Source organism: Lithobates pipiens, unplaced genomic scaffold (genome assembly GCF_037356315.1).
Source record: "Lithobates pipiens isolate NorthernLeopardFrog02 unplaced genomic scaffold, aLitPip1_a1.2 Scaffold_28, whole genome shotgun sequence".
Taxonomy (NCBI): domain Eukaryota; kingdom Metazoa; phylum Chordata; class Amphibia; order Anura; family Ranidae; genus Lithobates; species Lithobates pipiens.
Window position 1 is genome coordinate 35,908,411 of NW_027507789.1, and position 24,479 is coordinate 35,932,889.

The 24,479-nt window shown below is 42.2% G+C and overlaps 1 protein-coding gene across 2 annotated transcripts in view; it reads right to left on the reverse strand.

Moving 5' to 3' along the window:
• DLGAP4 (DLG associated protein 4) overlaps positions 1 to 24,479 on the reverse strand; it is a 342,220-nt gene that overhangs the window by 263,152 nt on the left and 54,589 nt on the right. The window lies entirely within an intron of this gene.

The window sequence follows — 24,479 nt, forward strand, 5'->3', positions numbered from 1 at the left end:
TTTCACTCTTTATGTATATGCACATTTTTTTGGCATCGGATGAAGTGTTTTGCACACCACAGGATTTAAAAAAAAATATGGCTACATTTAATGAAGGTTCAACATTTAGCAACTCACATGGTTGATGAATAAAAGAGGCACATCTAAGTATGCAGACATCCGGGGTAAAGCTGTCTACATAGACCATCCTCCTCACTGTCAGCTCTCACCGCTGTCAGTCTGCAATCGTGACCAGGAAGACTACCCTGCAGTAGATCGATCTGAAAGCAAGGCTTGAAGAGCTCATGGGGTGCAGCGTGGAAGGGACAACGTCGATAGTGGTGTGGGGGATGGTCTCTGTGGACAGCTTTACCCCGGATGCCTGCATACTTGCATGTGCCTACTTTAATCATCAGCCATGTGAGTTGCTAAATGTTGTACCTGTAATAAATGTAACCATAATGCCACACTTAGAGGCGCCTATCCTTTCTTTTTATACAGTTGTTACATGACGCTACTTATATCAAGAAATCGCTTGTATATCAATGTATTTAAAAAATGTTTGCTTGTCTTGCAAAACGCTCTCAAACCAAGGTTTTACTGTATTTACAGTGTGAGATCTAGGTCACTGCTGCCTTTGACAACGAGATTCAGGAGACTTGGTAATGTCTACCGTGCTTTTCTTTGTTGGACGCTCTGACATAAGGAAGCACAGTCCTGCCTCTACCATGATGGCCACCTCCACACAGGGACACAGTGCAGAACAGGGCATTTTATGTCAGCAGGGGGAAGCACCAGCTGTAGGGAGAGAGGCAACGCTGGTGACTAGTCCTTTGTTCACCCCCTGCCTTTTTTTGGGCACAGCTTCCAGAGATCAGTTTCTCTTTAAGAGGAACCCCCCCCCCCCCATGTTAATTTTTCTACCTGGTTACCTGGGTCATCCTTAAAACACATTCTCACAAATCTATAATCCAATGCTCGACCACTGCACGCAGGGCCATCTTTAATATAGATTGGACCCTGGGCAAAAATTTTCTTGCCCCCCCCCCCGTGCAATTTCCCTCTCCACCTACTCTGAGACATACAATAAATAGCAGCTAGACTTAAAATCAGTTTTCTGTATCAGATCAGGCAGCAATTGCGATTGGTTGCCAGCAGCTACAGCATATCATTACTGCTTACTGACTAGTTGCTAGAGGTTACAGCACACATTACAGCTCACTGATTAGTTGCTAGAGGTTACAGCACATCACCTCCTCACAGCAGGGGAGCATGATATACATAGGAATGCCGCCTTTATTTTCATATCAATACCGCCGGCCGCAGCTATTTACTTAGTATTGTCGCCGCTATTTACATACAAATTCCAGTTATTTACATGTAAACACAGGGTCTGCAGGTGAGTCATCTGCACACAACAAAAGGGCAGAGCTGGGCAGCATTAGTACCAGCTCTTCACACTGAGATATTGGGACACAGCACAGGAATAAAATTTCAAGGGACAAGGGAATTTAAACCTGGGTAGTTGGCAAGTATGAGGCAGCTGTTTTGGGCCCCCCAACAATGACAGGGCCCAGGGCAGCTGCCCCTTTTTCCCTGCCTTAAAGACGGCCCTGACTGCACGCCATGTCCCGTGCCACCATACTCTTTCCTCATGTCATCGGGGGTCAGTTTATTCTTCAGGGTTTTTGCAACACACCAAAAAACAATATAGTATACTACAGTATATAGCCCCTGGATATATTGCATTGATGCAGGGTGTTTTTCTTTAGGGCCATTTGGTCCAATGTGTTCTATACATGGATATCAATAAAAATGATTGCATATACGTGTAATGCGGTAAAGCTTGCCTAGAACGTTTGGATGAGTTTCTAGCTGGCCCTTATTCTATTTTATTTGTTCTTCAGGGTTCTTGCTGCCTAAAGACATGCCATGGTGCAAGCACAGTCGGTCCTAGATGGCATTAAAACCTCCTGGCATACATCACCTGATTATCTCAGGAGACTTCAGGCAGTTGGGCAAGCCAATGTCGCCTAGGAGAAGAAAACAGAGCACCGCAAAAAGGGTACGACCTCTTAAAATTCAAGGCCTTTTCATAGTTATATAGTCAGTTTGAAAAAAAGACACAAGTCCATCTACTGTAGTTCAACCATAAACATAAATAAATAAAAAATAATATCAAACAGTCCCATATACCCAATCCTATACCCACAGGAAGGATCCAGAAGAAGGCGAAAAACCCCAGGAAAGCATGATCCAATTTTCTACAGCAGGGGAAAAATTCCTTCCTGACCCCCAAGAGGCAATTTTCCCTGGATCAACATATAAATGTTAGTTATATTGTGTGCATTTAGGGTTTAAGGATAGAAAAGATTTGAATAGAAAAGAATAGACTAGAAAAAAATGATGGAACAGAGTAGAAAAATATTATATATATATATATATATATATATATATATATATATATATATATAAACTTCCACAATTCGAATATCATATAGAATGAAATCGAATTGGAAAAGAATAGCCTAGAAGATAATAGAACAGAATGGAAAGATATATAATATATTTTTTTCTATTCTGTTCTATTGTTTTCCTATGCTATTCGTTTCTATTTCTATTATTTTCTATTCTATTGTAATCTTTTCTATTCAAATTTGATTTCAGCCTATGTGAAATTCGAATTTCGGAAGAATTTTTTCGAATTTGATAATTTTTTTTCAAATGCGGTCAAATTTTTTCAAATTTGATAGTTTTTTTCGAATGTGGTACAATTTTTTCGAATTTGATCATTTTTTCAAGTTTTTCTAAACAAATTTAGTTAAATAACTAATCTAAGTGAAATGAAACTAAACAAATGTTTTCATCGTGCACATGTCTACTCACATCCAACATTTCCCATTGAAAAATCCGATCGTGTGTACGCGGCTTAAAGTGGTTGTAAACCCTTACAAATCACTTTGACCTACAGGTAAGCCAAGATTAGGGCTTACCTGTAGGTCAGTGAAATATCTCCTAAACCTACACGGTTTAGGAGATATTTACTAAAAGACAGTGACAGCTGTCTACGGCGCATGCGTATGCCGTTAGTGGCGGCTCCCGTGCGCATGCGTGGGAGTGACATCATCGCTGCTCCGGCGCTGTGAGTGGCCGGAGCAGCGATACCCGGAAGAAGATGGATGCTCCAGACTACAGGGGACAGCGGTGACATCGCTGGCTCCTGTGTCAGGTAAGTGACACATAATGGACTACTATGCGATGCATAGTAGCCCATTATGCTTTACCTTTGCAGGGAGACAAAGAGGAAGTAAACCCATCATGGTTTACTTCCTCTTTAAAGTGGTTGTATACCCACTTTTTTAACTTTTACCTACAGGAAAGCCTATAATAAGGCTTACCTGTAGGTAAAAAAAATATCTCCTAAACCTGTACGGTTTAGGAGATATTCCCCTCGGTATGCGCCGCTGACTGCAGCGGCGCATGCGCACAAGGGGGTTCTCTCCGTGAAAATCCGGCAGCGCTCGTCCGGCCGGATTTAAATCTCCCGCGCGCATGCGCGGGAGTGACGATATCGCGGCTCCGGCCACTCACAGCGCCGGAGCCGCGATACCCGGAAGAGACGCCGAGGGAGCATGTCGGCTCCCTCGGCGTGGATCGGGCGAGATGTCGGGGCCTCGTTCTAAGGTAAGTATTTCATAATGAGCTAGTATGCGGTGCATACTAGCTCATTATGCCTTTTGCTTTGCAGGTTTTAAAAAAAAAAAAAAAAAATTGCGGGTTTACTACCGCTTTAAGTGTTTTTGAGTGCTGCTGTACAGTTCACTTTATTTTATGTTTTTCACGTTTATTTTTTTAACAAGTGCAATTTATATTTTATTTTTAATAAATGCATAGAATTGAACAAGCCCCGGTTCAGATCATTGCACCCCATGCTGGCTTCGTGTCATAACAACCCCAACAAGCAATGATGATGCAAAAAAAAAAAAATTAACTAAACAAATTTAGTCAAATAACAAGTTTTTTTCAAATGCGGTCAAATTTTTTCAAATTTGATAGTTTTTTTCTAATGCGGTCGATTTTTTTCTAATTTGATCGTTTTTTCAAATGCGGATTAATTTTTTCGAATTTGAATACGAAACTAAACGAATCCTGAAAACTAATGTAAGGAATGCAGCAAATTTAACTAAACAAATTTAGTTAAATATCGAATCGAAATGAAACGAGCCTAAACAAATGTTTTCATCCTGCACATGTCTACTCACATCCAACATTTCCCATTGAAAAATCCGATCGTGTTTTAAGTGTTTTTGAGTGTTACTGTACAGTTCACTTTATTTTATGTTTTTCACGTTTATTTTTTATTTTTTTTTACCAAACGAAATTTATATTTTATTTTTTATAAATGCATAGAATTGAACAAGCCCCTGTTCAGATCATTGCACCTTATGCTGGCTTCGTGTCATAACAACCCCAACAAGCAATGACGATGCAAAAAAATAAAAAGCATCAGGAACCAGACTCCATTTTCTCTCGAGCAGCCATAGCAGTAATAAAAAAAAAAAAGATGATTTTTGATTGGATCATTTGGATTACTGCACTTTGCAAATATTCATTGCTGTGTGCGTTGCCTCAATATAGAAGCCCGGAAAGCCTAATCATTTCCATACAGTTCTATTTACATTACCATAAAGCTATAGATTAATACAAAGAAGTGGCAATTACTTATTTCTAGTGACATCTTAAAACGCTGAGCTAAGAGCCTCTGCACAGCTGTATACTTAATTAAGAGCATTTCACTTTCTTTAAATCTCGTCGTTTTGCTTCTATATGTGATTTAGGTGAAAATAGCATAGAAAATTGCCATGCCTGTGCAAGCAGTCATTATAATAATGTGCTCTAACATTTGTACACATCTCCAGGCACAGACATTTTAATCCATGTCTCACATTGCCTATAGTACACCTCGGTGTAACGTTAGCTGCTCTCCCAGCATCCTCTGCCAGTGACCCTTTGCATCATCCGAGCAGTCAATAAGGATTCCTAGGATGCCCCCCTTCCTCTTCTATTAATACAGAGTAATTACTGCAGCCTTTCTCTGCAATATTTGGGTTCGCTGACAACTGTTTAGTTAGCAATAAGCCGTTCACGCTCAAACAGCTCGCATGCCGCACCGGGGAGAAAGCACTGAAAACCCGGTCACATGACCCACTCCATACACAGCGATGTGACAGGAAAACACATTTGCCACCGAGGTGCCTGGGAACAGATGGAGGCCTTTTATTGGCTGGCTGATCTCTCATTCATAAAATCTCGGCTGAATTATGCCATAAACTGTGCTGCGGAAACACGGCGTCCTTATGGAAATGAGCGCGGGGAGAAACTCAGGTGTCTCCCAGAGCTACTGAGTAGCCCGTTGGTTATTGTTTCTGTAGAATAATATTGGCTAGCACCGCTTTTAAGAAAAAAAAAAAGAAATAAAAAAATGAGCATCTCGTTGTTTTTCAGAAAACGCAATGTGGGAATGTTATCAGCAGAACAGCGTGGTATTCGTAACCGCCGCTTGGTGGTGATTAAGGACCGATGCTGTAATTAAACCTCTGTTCAAAATAAATATACTGTAGGGAAATATATGGGTCTCCATTGCGTGACCTCTTCATCTGATAATGCCAGCTACCTGGCTGTTAGGGCCCCTTCACGCCCGTACATGAAAAAAAAAACGTAAAACAGCAAAGCGCATGAGTTTATAGCACATTTTTTAACCTCTTGCCACTTACATGATGCATATCTGCAGAGGCAAAGAGGGTGGGCTTTAACGGCCGCACATCACACTAATGCGTCCATGGGCGACGCTGAGAGTACGCTCACTGCACGTTCCCAGCACAGCAACCGAACTGTCAAGGAAAGCTCCCAGTCTCTATTAATGATTGGGAGACGGCAGGACTTGCTACCGATCATGTGACCACCATGACAGCCAATTCGGGCATCCATTTCCATCCCTTAGGTATAAGGACCCTGTAAGGCCACTTTCACAATGATGCATTTTTCAGGCGCTTTTGGGCTAAAAATAGCCTCCAGTGTGAGATCCCAAGTGCTTTCCTACTGGAGCGGTGCCCTTGCAGGGCAGGAAAAAAAGTCCTGCAGGCAGCATCTTTAGGGCACTGCGGGAGCGGTGAATACACCGTTACTAAAACGTCCCTGCCATTGAAATCAATGGCCAGTACTGCAAAGCACTTCGGCAGCGGCGATTTGCGGGTGCTTTTAACCCTTTTTCGGGCGCTACCGGGGGTTAAAAGCGTCCCGCTAGCGGCCGAAAAGTGCCACTAAAATGACGGTAAAAAGCGGTCAGGTCTGAGCACCTAATTAGCCGCTGGATCGCTTTCAGAAGAAATGGGAGGGGTCCACCCGCCCCTCCCGCCGATTACCGTTGTATCTTGAGGTTACTGATTTTACCGGTGAGCCTGGGAAATTATCCGACAGGTCGCACGGCTGGCCATAGAGGTGAACAGACACCACATTGTCTCTTATCGCCTCTATGATCTTTGAGGAACAGAGTGACGTCACTTTTAGTCTAGGACAGAAGTAAACAATTTTTTTTTTTTTTTTTTTAACGCAAAAGATCCATTTTTTTTATTTTTGATCTTTTGCTATTAAAGGTAGAGGAGAGAGTCCTGGGTTCTTATAGAACTATAGATCTCTTCATAAAGAGTGCCTGCCATCCCTTCTTTCTATTTCAAGTGCTGTTTACGTTCCTTATAATTGAAATAAAAGTGATGAAAAAAAAAATATTTAGGTGACAGTGTCAATAAATAAATAACTAGGATTTTTTATTTAAAGTGGTTGTATACTCATTTTTTTTTACTTTTACCTACAGGAAAGCCTATAATAAGGCTTACCTGTAGGTAAAAAAAATATCTCCTAAACCTGTACGGTTTAGGAGATATTCCCCTCGGTATGCGCCGCTGACTGCAGCGGCGCATGCGTACAAGGGAATTCTCGGCTGAAAGTCCGGCAGTGACCCGGCTGGGATGAAATCTCCTGCGCGCATGCGCGGGAGTCACCATATCGCGGCTCCGGCCACTCGCAGTGCGGGAGCTGCGATACCCGGAAGAAACGCAGAGGGAGCATGTCAGCTCCCTCGGCGTGGATCGGGACAGATGTCGGGGCCTCGTTCTAAGGTAAGTATTTCATAATGAGCTAGTATGCGGTGCATACTAGCTCATTATGCCTTTTGCTTTGCAGGTGGTAAAAAAATAAATAAAAATTAGCTGGTTTACTACCGCTTTAAAGCACCCCCATCCTTCATTGTACGCGCACAGAAGTGAACACAGAGTCATTTATAGTTGTTTCTAGTCAGTTGAGTTTAGAAGCATTTTTTGGAAAGCAAACAAAAACGTTTCAGGACGGATGTTCAGAGGCATTTGAAACGGCAAATGCCTATAACAGCTTGTAAACGCGGTAACTCGTGTTTAGCCACGTTTCATTTACAGGCGTTTTTAATGAAGATATATTTTGACTATTTGAAAACCCCCCCAAAAAAACGCTTCTAAACGTGGCATGTAAACACGGCAAACCGGCCGTTTTTAAACGTCGGTTACTATCTGTCAAGTTAAATCGTTCAGGAGAAGTTTTAAAAAGTCCCGTGTACATTAAAGTGGTGTTGCCACCAAAAAATGAAAAGCTGCTTAAAATTCATAAAAAAAAGAAAAAAAAAATAATTGGCAAAAAAAAAATTTTTTACTCACCTCTAAATACCGGTTGCTAGGGGGTCCCTCGTAGTCTGCCTTCTTCATTGCCCGGGCTGGTGACATCACTTCCCCTTGCGCCGCACATTCACCTGGGACCTGTCACGTGTCACAGGTGACTGTACGGCGTATCACGGCGCCCTGCGCCGCTCGCGCATGCGCAGTGGGTGCCCGGCTGTGAAGCCACAGCCGGGTGCCCACAGTATGCATGACGGCGCCGCGAGCGGAGCGGGGAACGAGGGGGGGGCTTCGTTCCTCCGCATCGCTGGACCCCGGGACAGGTAAGTGTCCGATTATTAAAAGCCAGCAGCTGCAGTATTTGTAGCTGCTGACTTTTAATTTTTTTTTTTTAAGGGGTACCCCACTTTAAGCCTAACGCCGCGTACACACGACCGGACTTTCCGGCAAAATAGGTCAAACGGAATCATTCCGTCGGATAGTCCGATCGTTTTTCATTAAAAAATTTAGACAGACCTAGAAATAGAACATGTTTCAAATCTATCCAAAGGACTCAATTCCTATCGGGAAAACCATTCGTCTGTATGCTGGTCCGACGGACCAAAAACAACGCAAGGGCAGCTATTGGCTACTGGCTATTGAATTTCCTTTTTTAGTCACGTCTTACGGCCTCACGTTCAAAACTAACAGACTTTGGTCTGTTCGTGTGTGGGCAAGTCTGTTAGTTCGGAAGTCCCTCGTAACTCCGTTGAAAGAAAGAAAACCATCGGACCTTATCTGCCAGAAAGTCCGGTCGTGTGTACGCGGCATTAGAGAAAGAGAAATTATTTTTGCGCTAGACCTTCTCCGTAACTCTAAACAAGTATCATGTTCCTCAGTGAAACTTCATCTTTTATACTTTACCAAACAATTAGGTTATATATCATGTTTTTTGCATTCAAATACATTTTCCAAAAAACAATAAAAACTGCTGCACAAATGTGATCACCATTTTATTCTCTAGGGTCTCTGCTAAACAAAAATCTATATATTCTTCTTTTGACACAGGATAGAAATACACGATTTAAAGGGGTGATAGTAATGGTGGTAGAGAGATGAGACTCTCTCTCCCCTCATAAATAAATGTAAAGGGTAGGAAATCGGTCACGATTTTTAGAGGAGATTGTAATGGAGGGAGAGAGATAGTTTCTCTCCTCCCCCCAAAATAAATAAAAAAGGGTTGGGAAAGGTCCCATATTTAAATATGAAATGGTTTTTTTTTGGGGGGGGGATTTAAATATTATAGGTAGGAGGGAGAGGATATTATTCACTAATACACAATTGGGTAAAGGTAAACAGAGGGGGATTGGTGCTTTCATGGCATCCAATAATAAATGTTGGGGGGTGGATGGTTGGTGTGGGTTTTTCTTTTTTTTTTTGGGGGGGGGGGTGAGGGGGGAGACGTTGAAATATTTTCAACTGTTAAATAAAAATTATTTTTTGGGACTCTTCACTTTCCTTGAGAACTATGGAAAATTTGGTCTTCTGAAAGGAGTGTGTTGTGGGTTAGATCCAGTGTTGTGTTTTTTTCTTTGAATGTTTTGTAGACATGTGCGATTGGTTTTGTACAAATCGAAAATTCGCATGAATTTCCATAAAGTCGTACATTCGAAACACGAATTTCTATGCTTCCGAATTTTGTACAAAATACGAAATTTCGTTTATGAATTTCGGATCCAAATTCCATTACAATAAACGTGACTGGTGTTTTGTTGACCAACCAGAGCTTTTCTTCTGCTACTGAGTGAGGGTGGGGAAAATGACCTTTTTTAATATGGGAGTGGGAGACTGGTACTGGTAGTCAATGGGAGATTCAGAATCGGACAAAATAAGAATGTTCATTAATTACGATTATTCGTTATGATGAAGTTAAAAAACCCAGGAAGTCAGCACAGCGCAGGGATGGTGGGAGCCCCTCATAATGGGCACAGCCCAAGGATGGTGGGAGCCCCTCAAAATGGGCACAGCACAGGGATGGTGGGAGCCCCTCATAATGGGCACAGCACAGGGATGGTGGGAGCCCCTCATAATGGGCACAGCACAGGGATGGTGGGAGCCCCTCATAATGGGCACAGCCCAAGGATGGTGGGAGCCCCTCAAAATGGGCACAGCACAGGGATGGTGGGAGCCCCTCATAATGTGGACAGCACAGGGATGGCGGGAGCCCCTCATAATGGGCACAGCACAGGAATGGTGGGAGCTGCTCATAATGGGCACAGCCCAAGGATGGTGGGAATCCCTCATAATAGGCGCAGCACAGGGATGGTGAGAGCCCCTCATAATGGGCACAGCACAGGGATGGCGGGAGCCCCTCATAATGGGCACAGCACAGTGATGGTGGGAGCCCCTCATAATGGGCACAGCCCAAGGATGGTGGGAGCCCCTCATAATGAGCACAGCACAGGGATGGTGGGAGCCCCTCATAATGGGCACAGCCCAAGGATGGTGGGAGACCCTCAAAATGGACACAGCACAGGGATGGTGGGAGCCCTTCATAATGGGCACAGCACTGGGATGGCGGAGCCCCTCATAATGGGCACAGCACAGGGATGGTGGGAGCCCCTCATAATGATAAATTCATCATAACGAACGTTCGTAATTGTTACGAACAGTTAACGAAAATTCGTATTTCGTACGAATCCAAACTGAATTTCGGACACGAATTACGAAACACAAATTAACAGCTAATACAAAACGGAATGAAACTAAACAAATTTATTGACGGCGCTGTCTAATGTTTTGTATATTTGTCTTTGAAATGATGTGGAATGTTTTATATGTTTTATTATATAATAAAATTATTTAAAACAAAAAATATATATATTATGTTTGGGAGTGATTTTCTAGCAAAAAAAAAATTACTGATTGAAACTTGGAAACAAAAAGTGCCAAAAAAGGCTTGGTCTTCAAGAGGTTTAGTTAAGATCTAGGCGGAAATTGAACTTTAAAGGAAGACATCATAAATCAGAAACTAAAATATGTAAAAAAAAATAAAATAAAAAAGAACTTTCAGGCCCACTTGACCATGATAAAAAAAAAAAAAAAATATATATATATATATATATATATATATATATATATATATATATATATATATATATATTTATGGAATACATAGTAAATTTTCCCCTTCGAGTGGAAAGTGTCTGCAAGTGGAATCAGTAACTGCCATCTCCCAGTATTCAACGCTCGCTAATGTTCTCATCTCCGCTACCTGATAGAAGTATCATGATATGCAGGCGCGGTGCAGATGTACTACTTACTGTATTATCATTCACTTGTGATGTGATATTTTCCGCAGTGCTGTTACTCGGAAGGACTGCTCTGTCCCTCCACAAGAGATTTCCTGATACCCTTACAGCTCAGGTGGAACTACCGGTTTTATTATAGAGAATTTAATCCTATTATATATTACAAGCTCCTTATCAAAGAGTTTAAGATTTTTTTTTTTTTTTTTAACGCCTAAGACTCACAAATCCAATTTTCTTAGAACACACACCGGATTTCTTTGTGGACAATTGTCTGATGATTAACAGATATATCTGAACAGCACATAACGCGTCTTATGGATATTAATATAGATGAAAGGGGTATTAAGCCCAAAAGCAAACTTTTGTCCTATTGCAGCTTACCAGTTCTTAGATGTGGTGGATGCATTCGTTTTATTTTCTAAGCTTTCTTTCTTCTATTTTCATTTGGTGATCTGTCCAGTAATTCTGTTGTTTAAAAAAAACAAAAAAAACAAAAAAAAACAAGCTCTCTTGCAGAAATATTGGTTACAGGGATGAGACAAACCATTTACCACTGACAAGGGGGGCTTACAATGATCAGCTTTATTTATTCATGCAAAACCTTTATTCCAAAACGAAAAAAAAACAAAAAAAAACTGTTTGCTGTAACTCCTTATAAAGTATTAAGCCCTATTAAGCACTATCAGATTTTCTTCTGATTTTTTCCTTCAGAATTACCAAAACCATGTAGTGCAAGGGCCTGCCTGATTGCATACATATTGAAACTCCTTAAGGCTGGGTTCACATTGCAGCGATGCGGGAACACTGCGAATCCGCGGCGGGTTTCCGCATCGCATACCTCCCGCCGGCAGTTCACACTGCCCTATGCGAACTGCTGGGAGTGTCAGTGAAACGTTAATGACACCCCCAGATCAGTTCGCATATCGCAGTGTGATCTGCAAACTTGGACAGGAATCGGATCGCATGGTGTGAACACCCGTGCGATCCGATTCTGCTGCGGACCAAAAAAAGGGTCCTGTGCGAGTTTGGGCCGGGTGCAATGTGAATTCAGCCATACTATCTGTATGGCTGAATTCGCATCGCACAGAGATCGGATGTGATTTGCACTGCAGTGCGGTGTGAATCACATCCGTTCTCATAAACCACTACAGTGTGAACCCAGCCTAAGAGGAGGTTAACTTAAAAAAAAAAAATTAAAGTCAGCAGCTACAAATACTGCAGCTGCTGACTTTTAATAATTGGACACTTACCTGTCCCCGGGACCAGCGATGTGGGGGAACGAAGCCCCGCTTGCCCCCCCCTCCTCTCAGCGGCGCCGGCATTCCAACTGTGGGCACCCAGCTGTAGCTTCACAGCCGGGCACCCACTGCGAATGCGCGAGCGGCGCCATATGCCCTGATTGGCCGCACAGTCATCTGGGACTGGTCACGTGTCACAGATGACTGACAGGAGGGAGGGGGCAGAGCTGAGCCCTTCCTGCGCCGAGGGGAAGTGATATCCCCAGCCCAGGCACTGAAGAAGGCAGACTACGAGGGACCCCCTAGCAACAGCCATTTAGAGGTGAGTTTAAAAAAAAAATTCCAAATGTTTTTTTTTTCCATTTTTTTAGGAATTTTAATCTTTTTTTTTTTTGTGTGTGTGTGTGTGTGTGTGGAACACCACTTAAGGTTTGACCTAATATTATATGGTTTTGGTAAATCTGAAGACAAAAATCAGCAGAAAATCTGATAGTGTGTATGGGGCTTTAGGCTCCATGCAGACTGGAGCTCAAAAAAGCTTTTTCTGGACGCCAGATTGCTGGCAGAAAACGCCGGTTGAAAAACGCGATTTTAACAGCGTTTTGTACTAGCGTTTATGCTCTTTTTTTTAGCGTTAAAGTTTTTGGCCGTTTTTAATAAAAATACACAGAGGACACTCCAAAAATCCCACAATGCATTTCCAAACTCAATGCATTGAAAAAAAAAAATAGAACGCCGAACGAATTCTGTCGGAATTTCCGACGGAAAAAGTTTGAGAGCTGGATCTAAAATTTTCCGACAACAAAATCCGATCTGACTTTTTCCGATCGTGTTTAGAGAATTCCAACACACAAAGTGCCACGCATGTTCAGATAAAAATTTGGAGACGAAAGCTATTGGCGACTGGCCTCTACGTAGTCCCATCATACGTTTTGTACGTCACCTCGTACCGAACAATCGGATTTTCTGACAACTTTGTGCGACCGTGTGTATGCAAGAAAAGTTTCTGCCAAAATCCGTCTGAAAAAAATCAGACGAATTTTGTAGTTGGAATCTCAGACCGAGTGTATGGGGCATTTGATGTACTAGCTATGGATAAAGGTTTTACATACATAAGTATAAGTACCCTTTTCAATGTTAAATGGTTTGTCTCATCCTTCCAACTACTATATCTGCAGAAGAGCTTGTTCTTTAAAAAAAAAAAAAGTATTGGTAAGCTGCAGAATAATATATGTTTGCCTTTTTGGTTAAAATACTGCTGTAACATCTTCCAAGTAACATTACTTTTTGACATACACAGGTGGATCTCATAAAATTAGAATATAATCAAAAAGTTAATTTATTTCATTAATTCAATTAAAAAAGTCAAACTCATATTTTTTTAAATGGAATGACACAGGGCAAATGTATTGAACACATGAAGAAAGGGAGGTGCAAAATTGCATGGAAAGCCAGGACACCAGCTGAAATATATCAGTAATTACAAACCAAACCTGCCCCCTGTCAGTGCAAATTAACCACTTAAGGACCGCCTCACGCCGATGTACGTTGGCAGAATGTCATGGCTGGGCACAAGCACGTACCTGTACGTTGCTTTTTAAGTACCCAGCCGTGGGTCGGGAGCGCGCCGCCGGTGGCACGCTCCCGACCCATTCCCGCAATCCGGTCCTGTGCTCCATGACTGTGGGTGCGGGACCAGCGGACCCAATCGCCGCTGGTGTCCCGCGATCGGGTCACGGAGCTGGTTCCAAAAATGTGTCAAAAATGTCCGATGTGTCCGCCATAATGTCGCAGTCACAATAAAAATCGCTGATCGCCGCCATTACTAGTAAAAAAAAAAAAAAAAATAATAAAAATGCTATAAAACTATCTCCTATTTTGTAAACGCTATAACTTTTGCGCAAACCAATCAATAATCACTTTTTTTTTTTTACCAAAAATGTGTAGAAGAATACGTATCGGCCTAAACTGAGGATATATATTATAGCAAAAAGTAAAACATATTGCATTTTTTTCAAAATTGTCGCTCTATTTTTGTTTATAGCGCAAAAAATAAAAACCGCAGAGGTGATCAAAGAAATCTATATTTGTGGGAAAAAAAGGACGCCAATTTTGTTTGGGAGCCACGTCACACTACCGCGCAATTGTCAGTTAAAGCGACGCAGTGCCGAATCGCAAAAAGGGGCTTGGTCCTTTGACTGCAAATTGGTCCGGGGCTTAAGTGGTTGGTTCAGTCTCAACTGATGGCCTATAAAAAGATGTCTTATTACCAAGGTGTCACGCAAGAAACATCTCATGATGGGTAAAAGCAAAGACCTTCGCAAACGAATTATTGCGAAACATATTGATGGCATTGGTTACAGAAGGATTTTAAAAATTCTGAATGTTGAGCACTGTTGGGGCCGTTATCCAGAAGTGGAAGAACAACCGGCGAAAAACAGGTGCTCCTCGCAAGATTTCTGACAGAGGAGTGAAAAGAATTATCAGAAGAGTTGTCCAGGAGCCAAGGAACACTTGTGGAGAGCTTCAGACCTGGAATGAGCAGATACAATAGTTTCAAAGAAAACAATGGGTAATGCACTCAATTGCTGAAGAAAAAGCATGCTGAAGCTCAATTAAAGTTTGCTGCACAACATTTAGACAAGCCTGTGAAATACTGGGAGAATATAGTCTGGTCAGATGAGACCAGAATTGAACTCTTTGGATGCCATAATACACACCATGTTTGGAGGTCAAATAGCACTGCACATCACCCCAAAAACACCCCAATACCAACAGTGAGGTTTGGAGGTGGGAACATCATGGTGTGGGGCTGTTTTTCAGTATACGGTACTGGCAAACTTCATGTCATTGAAGGAAGGATGAATGGAAAAATGTACCAAGACATTCTTGATAAAAATCTGCTGCCATCTACCAGGATGATGAAGATGAAGCGAGGTGGACATTTCAGCAAGGCAATGATCCCAAACACAAAGACAAGGAAACTCTCAATTGATTTCAAAGAAAGCTGCCTTGACCTGACTTGAATCCAATAGAAAAACTATGGAACGAATTAAAGATCAGAGTTTATAGAAGAGACCCACGGAACCTTCAAGATTTGAAGAATGGGCCAAAATCACACCTGTGCGATGCATGCGACTAGTTTCTCCATACAGGAGGCGTCTTGAAGCCGTCATTACCAACAAAGGATTTTGTATCAAGTATTAAAGGCGTTGTAAACCTGGCAGTGACCGCCCCCCCTCCCCCCCCCCCCCGTTTTACTTACCTGAGCCCTAGAACTTGACCCACAGGGACGCGCTGTCTATCTGCCCAGGGTTCTCGGCTCTTAATTGTATAGATTGATAGCAGTGCAGCCATCAGCTCCCACTGCTGTCAATCAAATACAATGATGTGGTCCTGCACATGTAGTGCATTCCCCCCCCCCCCCCGGGAAAGCGCTTCTCTCAGGGGGTTATCTAATATGGGTAGGAGCCGTGAGAGCCGCCAAGGGACCCCAGAAGAGCAGATTCGGGGCCACGCTGTGCAAAACGAGCTGCACAGTGGAGGTAAGTATGATATGTTTGTCATAGCTCCCAACTGTCGTTGATTTCGAGGGACTGTCCATGATCTGGAGCAATATCCCTCTATCCCTTTTTCCTCCTCATTTGTCCCTCATTTTGGTCTGATCTATATAATTGTATATAAAATGCACTTTTACATCTTTCAAAAAGTGTTTCCCACTGCTAAACCTTCCATCCAAATTCTAAATTGCTGAATTGTTCAATTTTAAAAGCCAATATAAAGGAATAGTAGTAGTAAAAAAAAAAAGCACTTGCGGATTTATTTAACCTTTTTTTGGTTATTTCCCCTTTAAGGGGTGGGGCAGGGGCATGCCTTGTGCCTACATACGTTTGCTAGTAGGTGTCCCTCGTTCCCATCTCAAAATGTTGGGAGGTATCTGTTTGTTATTTTTTTAACCAAACCCTTACAATCACTTTAAATACATTTCAGTTAGCGCATTCAATACTTTTTCCCTGTGTCATTCCATTTTATTACACATTTTATTTCTGAACATATTTATTTTGGTTTCTTTGTATGTATGGATTGCATGGGTTGCTACTGACATATGGTGAAAATGTCATGCCCACAGCACCTTTATGCCTTGTACACGCGGTCGGAAATTCCAACGGAAAAGGCCCGATCGGATTATATTGTCGGAAATCCGATCGTGTGTGGGCTCTGTCGGACTTTTTCCGTCGGTAATTCAGACGGAAAAAATTTGAGCTGAATCTCAAATTTTCCGACAAAAAAATACAATCTGACTTTTTCCCATCGTTTGTAGAGAATTCCGATCGCACAAAGTGCCACGCATTAGACTTGTGCACAACAGAAAATTTCGTTCAGTTTTGGTTCGTTGTCATTCGTAAAATACATCATTTCGTTCTGTTATATTCGTTATGTTACGTTAATAAGTTTTCGGATAATTCGTTATTATTCGTAGAGTGTCGAATTCATTCGTTCGTATTTGTAGAAATTTGCTATTTATGTATGTATAGACATTCGTGATAATGATTCGTAGTTTGGAAAGTCGTTTGTTTATTGAAGCTTTTAACACACAAAATGACAACGTCTCTTTTCCTCGGCTCAAATACAATACAATATCCTTCTAACTCAGTTCTCAGGAATGCACTTTGCCAGTAATCCATCCTCCGGCACAAAATTAATTAGCTGATTGGACTATAAGATTTACTTTGAGCTGACTTTTTGTTTCATTGGAGCTTTAAAGAATTACCGAATCCATTCAAATTCATTCGTTATATTTCTTTCGTATTCGTTGTTATTCGTTATTTTTTTATTCGGACATTCGGATGCATCGGAATGTCCAAAAGATGCAAAATTCGGCCGAATTTCGATTCGTTATGAAACGAATTGCACAAGCCTACCACGCATGTGCAGATCAAATTATGAGACCAAAGCTATTGGCTACTAGCCTCAACGTAGCCAATAGCGAACGAGCGTCATCACGTTCCGAACGATGGGATTTTCCGACAGCTTTGTCCGACCGTGTGTATGCAACACCAGTTTAGGACAAAATCCGCTGGAAAAAATCAGACGGATTTTGTTGTCGGACCGTATGTAGAAGGCATAAGAAATATATTTACCCAGAAAAATGGTGACGTGTTCAATACTTATTTTATACACGAACGCAGCATATACAAATTCATTTTAGAGAGCCCCACCCACTTCATTATGTTATGCTGCATGACCTACAACATATCAGTCGGGGTGCCCCGCATCTTTTAAGACCTAGCAATTTCCCTGATATGCCTAAATATGTGTTTTTATTCCATGAAAGCTGAAAACTCTGTGCCCCTAATGGAAATCTTTATTTGGCAGTGCTGGTAAATAAAGACATCCTTTAATGAAGTTTCTATTTCTGTAAAGAAGTTTCCAAATCTGGAAGAACCCTCAATTTAATTCTAGGAGATAGCCGTGAATGGGGATGAATAAGAAGTAATAACCTATTAAAAAGGGCAATGAGTAAGTCATTGAGGTTGTCTAGATACAGCTGTTCCAATGGTATATTGTGAGCACAAAATGAAATTTCAGAGGTTAAAATAGATGACTTTGTAGAAGAAAATGGGTCACTTAGACACTGACGGAGGGGAGCTTGGTACAAATGGAGCAGGCTATCCACCAGGTGCAGGGGAGAGAAATATCTGCTCCAAAAGGCAGAAAAAAAGAGACGCCGAGTACTGGGGCTAGATTAACGAAGGGCAAAAGCCGCTAAGCTTCCTCCATCTAGGGCCCCCCACCTAGACTGCAGTAGATTTAAAGCGGTATTAACCGCTTAAGGACCGGAAGACTTTCCCCCTTAAAGAGGAGCTCCACCTTAAAAAAAAAAATATTAAAAGCCAGCAAGCTACAAATACTGCAGCTGTTGACTTTTAATAAATGGACACTTACTTGTCCAGGGTGCCAGCGATGTTGGCAGCAGAAGATGAGCAATTGCTGCCATCCTCTGTGAGGGAATCAGGAAGCGAAGCGTTGCGGCTTCACTGCCCGGTTCTCAACTGCGCATGCGCAAGTGGCGCCGCACGTCTTCATTGGTCCTAACTGTGTGTTTCCCCGAACACAACGGGGGGGGGGATGGGGGATGGGAAGTGATGTATCTGCAGATATTCTGCGGCTATTTATGCCCGGAAGTGGGTGCAGATACCTGTATTATAATTGTGGCCGATGAGCATTCCATTTTAATCACCAAGCCATTTTTTATGATACGGCACAGCGTTGCTTTAACGGAAACATTGCGTGGCCGTGCGACATTGTACCCAAACAAAATTGACATCCTTTTTTTTTCCCACAAATAGAGCTATCAGTGCTGATACTCGTACTCATGCAAATGATCCAATACTTGAAACCAATACCTTTGCAGTGCAATTTGAGTTTATACAAAATGAATGGGCTCAAATTGCACCACAAAGAATAGCCTGCGATTTCAACAGGAATGTGGTGTAATTCCTGTCCGAATCACATGCAATTTCACCCACTGCTACAGTGTGAAGCCAGGCCTCTCATAGTGACTTCAGCCTGGGTTCACACAGGAGCGGTGTGGGAAACCGCATGCGATTTGGACAGTTATGTGCACCATCCCCTAGTTGACTGCATTAGCATGATGGTCGTAACTGGGCCCTCTGGACATCTCCTAGGACAGTGATGGCGAAATTGGCACCTCAGATGTTTTGGAACTACATTTCCCACGATGCTCATGTACTCTGCAGAGTGCAAGAGCATCATGGGAACTGTAGTTCCAAAACATCTGGGATGCCAAGGTTTGCCATCACTGCCCTAGGACCTAGGCTCCTGCCTAGGTTTCATCCCAGCCTGGTTTGTGTTAATGGTTTGTGCTCTGGTGCACTAAACAAATGTAGGTTTCAGCTCTTGGATAAGGTATAAATGAGATGAATTGATAGGGCTGGGAGTAGAAGCCTATATAGCAGGAACATGAGTACTGAGCAATAATAAATAATTGAAAAAGTCATTGTCACTACAGCAGGATGAGCAGGCCAATGCAGATTTCACATTGCCCAACCACAGCCTCAGGCTCTTCCTGGGAATTCCAATGCATTTCCAGGTCAGCTGACAGATGAAAAAAAACTGCCACTGTGTTCTTGGCCTCCTCCCAGGTACCTGGAAAGGATCCAAATAGGGCCTCTTGGGATGGGGGTGGTGTCCATATTACATGCCCAGATTAACTTAGCCGTCCTCTTAGTCTAAAAAAGCTAAAAAAAATGCTCAGATCTGAAATATTCGCAGACAGAGTCGTTTCTGACTTTGTTATAGAGAATCGTAGACCTTTAAAGGGTCAGTCCACCAGAAATATTTCAGTTTTTGGTAGATAATCAAGGTGAGTAGAAAATTCTGGACAGCCGCACTCCAAATGAAATTTCTCGTGCCTTTATTAAAACATCAGGATCACAATGTACATGTGACAGCAAAGTAATACAGAACCAAAAACCACTGACGCGTTTCACACTAAACGTAGTGCTTACTCATAGCTGTGAGTAAGCACTACGTTTAGTGTGAAACGCGTCAGTAATTTTTGGTTCTGTATTACTATGATGTGACATGTACATTGTGATCCTGATGTTTTAATAAAGGCACAAGAAATTTCATTTGGAGTGCGGCTGTCCAGAATTTTCTACTCACCTTGATTTTCTATATGCATTAGCTGGCACCTGGGGCTCTTCACTTCCTGGAGGAAAAACCTTTTTGTTTCAGCAGACCTACCTGGAGCGGTGCTAATCCCATCTCTTTAGTTTTTGGTAGATGCTGGAAGGTTAACCAACAAATTCTGGCGAGATCTCTGGATTAAATTCTCAGGACTGCACACCTACTCTGGTCATTATTATTGTTCCATATTTTCCTGCTGGATTTTTAAATTATTTAATATTATAGAAAATGGTTCAGTAATGCCGTGTACAAACGATCGGAATTTTGGTCGGAAAAATCTCTGATGGTTTTCCAGACGGGATTTCGCTCAAGCTGTCTTGCATACACACGGTCACACCAAATTCTGACCGTAAAGAACGTGGTGATGTACAACACGTACAATGGGACTAGAAAAAGGAAGTTCAATACCCAGTAACCAATAGCTTCCATCTCGTAGTTGAATCTGAGCATGCGTGAGTTTTTGCGTGTCGGAATTGCATACGCTCGATCGGAATTTGCGATAGAAAGTTTTTCCGTCAGAAAAATTGAGAACACGCTCTCAAATTTTTGCTGGCGGGAATTCGGCCAGCTAAATTCCAAAGGAGCATACACACAGTCACATTTTTGGATGAAAAGTTCTCATCGGTCTTTTGCTGGCTGAAATTCCGATCGTGTTTACGCGGTATAAGAGCTGTAGTATGAAGGGGTGCACAGAGACACCCAATACTTCCAGGTGTAGAGGAGCAGATGCCAAAAAGTATCTTCTGTCTGAAAGGGTCCCACAAAAATATACTCAGAGCCTGGATTACTATCTCATCACCAGGAGCCCCCAGGGCCATGCACTCTCAGTCTGTCCGAGTTCATCCTGCAGCACAAAGGTGCTTTCTGAGTGGGGGTGACTGATACTCAACCCATACCACTCTCTGCAGACATGAACTGCCCTTACATGCAGATAGATTGGACTATGAGTAAGGCCTTGATAGGCTGAAATGCGTAAGTGTTGGAACATCCCTGCTCAGTTTTTGATGGCTGGTCGCTAAGTTGAGCAGGGAATTTATCTGGTTTTATTTTGCATGTGTTGCCCTTCCATGTGCTAGTTGCTGCAAAGGCCAGTTATAGGTGAGGGCAGTGGCCACTTGTTTGTTCTGTTTGGAACATGTGTTCTCCTTGGATGAAATAAAGAGACATTTTATTCACCACAAACCAGGCATGCTGAGTGGAAACAGAGAGCTCATGGCGGCCCCCATTGGGTTGCAGTGCCATTATCTTGCATGTGTGTTTTAACTGCCTTTAGGTCCTGCAGGTCTCAAACATCCTCTCCTAGGGTTTGGAAACACTGTTTCAACCTAGGAATTATGGGTGATAGTCCCCAAGGTATATACTATAGAACAATTAAATGTTTGTGGTCACCTGATCATCACACCTATATTAGCTTGTTGGATGTTCCTTTTCAAAACCATGCCCACTAATATGAAATTGTCCTACAGACCTTTTGCAGGTATAACAGCTTCCTCTCTTATGGGAAGGCTTTCCACAAGATTTTGGACTGTGCCTGTGGGAATTTGTGCCCGTTCAGCCATAACAAATCTTACGTCAGTCAGTTACTGATATTGCATGAGAAGAACTGGCTCACAATTGCCATTCCAATGTAAACTCAAAATGGTAAATAGGTTTGAAGTCAGGACTCTTGGGTTCCTCTGCACCAAACTCATCAAACCATGCCTAGATGTATGCAAAGAGGCACAGTCATGCTGGATAACAAATGGGCCTTTGCCCATTGTCATGAAGATGGAAGCATACAATTGTCTTTGTATGCTGTGCCAGTTACCAGTACTCTTCACTGGAAACACCTAAACAATAATTGACTACATTCATACTTACATACTTCATACATACTTTTGGCCTTAGGCTGACCATAGATCCACAGGTTGCTGGAAAGAAAATCACTAGATTCTCCCATAAACACAGTCAGTGTTGATGGGGGAATCCCTCCCGCGGATCCTTTATGCTTTTCCGGCTGAGAGTCAAGGGGAGCCATCCCCGCTGGGAGAACACTGTGATTACTGCTAGCGGCTAAATTAATTGCATGAAAAATCCAAAAGGCTGGTTGTACCCAAGTGGATTGATCAATCCACTTGGGTACATCCAGCCTGCCCATACATGGTTCGAATCTCGGCCAGTTTCTCCTGAGCTGACCAAGATTCGAATTGTCTATGGCCGGCTTTCAAGTGTATAAGAAGTCAAGGGCTGACTCGGCCCACCAGGCTTCACCTAGCCTAAATGTTATGTTGGGTGCACTGGCTCTTCAGAATTAGCAACATTGTGGTAAAATTTGAATTCTTTCGCCTATAGTTCCGTATTATCCTATCATCCATTATTCATAGCATATTAAAATAGGTACTGTACTAACCGATAGACAAACACAAATGATGGTATCTTTTTGTACAGGCTTTACCTCTTTTTTTACTGCAGTCCAAGGCCCTGCTCCATACTAGGCTTGTGCAATTCGTTCCGTAACAAATCGAAATTCGGCCGAATTTTGCATCTTTCGGACATTCGGATGCATCCGAATGTCCGAATAAAAAAATAACGAATAACAACGAATACGAAAGAAATATAACGAATGAATTCGAATGGATTCTGTAATTCTTTAAAGCTCTAGTGAAACAAAAGGTCAGCTCAAAGTAAATCTTATAGTCCAATCAGCTAATTTTGTGCCGGAGGATGGATTACTGGCAAAGTACATTCCTGAGAACTGAGTGAGAAGGGTGTTGTATTGTATTTGAGCCGAGGAGAAGAGACGTTGTCATTTTGTGTGTTAAAAGATTCAATAAACAAACGACTTTCCAAACTACGAATCATTATCACGAATGTCTATAGATACATAAATAGGGAATTTCAACGAATACGAACGAATGAATTCGACACTCTACGAATAATTACGAATTATCCGAAAACGTATTAACGTAACATAACGAATATAACAGAACGAAATTATGTATTTTACGAATGACAACGAACCGAAACTAAACAAAATTTTCTGTTGTGCACAAGTCTACTCCATACAACCCTGGGGAAGTCAGGGGTTTTAATTACCCTATTTTTTGGACTATAAGACGCACTTTTTCCCCCCAAAAATATGGGGGAAAATGTCTTTGCGTCTTATGGTCCGAATGTACATCAGGCACCACCCCCTGCCAATGCCGGCACTGCCCCGCTGCTGCCGGAAACGCCCCCCCGCCGCTGCAGGCAACGCCCTCCGCCGCCGACACCAAGTTAGTACCAGAAGAGAGGCAGGAGAGCAGAGGAAAGACATCCCTAAGACAGAGCAGCCCGAGCAATGGCAATGGTAAGGCTGCAATAATGACAATGGTCAGGCTGCATTTTATTAGCACTGTTAAGTCTGCATTTCTTTGGCACTAGTCAGGCTGCATTTCATGGGCACTGGTAAATATTTTGGTACACTATTTGGTTCAGAATAATTTTTTTCTTGTTTTCCTCCTCTAAAACCTAGGTGCGTCTTTTGGTCAAGTGCGTCTTATGGAGCAAAAAATAAGTTATATGTCGCTAGAGTTTTTTTATATGGCCTGAAAAGTTAGCTCACCCTTCCCTGTCGACATATCTACAATAATGTCTATAATAAAGTACATTAAACTGTAATTTTCAAGATATGTGCCCGCTTCTCATTTCCTCTGCCACTGGGAATACATTGCTATATATTATCTGACAGGAGAATTTCGAGAAAACCCTTTTCATTAATTGCAATTAATTCATTTTATATCCACCAACAATACTGCTCATTTGAGCCTCATTTACATCTTAAGTAGGACAGGATAGTAAGGGGACACTGGGACTCTCTTTATTTTTTGTGTCATATTTGAACATTTTATCTTTTAATTAATTATTTTCCTATCAATGCTGTTTTAAACGTTCAGCCTGGACAGTGGAAATACATCTCATTCTAAGTATAGGACGACACCGAGCAATGATAATGTCAAGTGTTGTCACCTAGATCAGTGGTCTCCAAACTGTGGCCTAGGGGCCCGAATGTGGCCCTTTGCTTGCTTTCTTATGGCCCTTGGGGCTCCATAATATCCACTGACACCAGCTAAGGAGTGCGATTCCTCCCAATGACACCCACTACGGGGCATAATTCCTCCCAATGACACCCACTATGGGGCATAATTCCTCCCAATGAAACCCACTATGGGGCATAATTCCTCTCAATGACGTTATCACCAGTTCCTCTCACCAAAGATGGGGCATTGTTTACTCCCACTGATGCCAGAACATTTTCTACTCCCATGTCTGAAAGATAGAAAACTGTATCTTTGTTTAGAAAATTTGGGAAACCCTGACCTAGATCTACTGTAAAGCAGGGAGGTGCGGCGATGTCAGTGGCTGGTGAGGCACTGATGGAAAATGTCATCTTCATCTTCGGCCAACTGGCTTAAGCTTAAAAACCCGCAACTGACTGACTAAATTTCATATGGGCAGGCTGGTTGTACAGAAGTCGATCAATAGCCTGTCTGTCTTTTTTCCGATCAATCAGTGCTGCCAGCAAAAGCCAGCGACTCTGA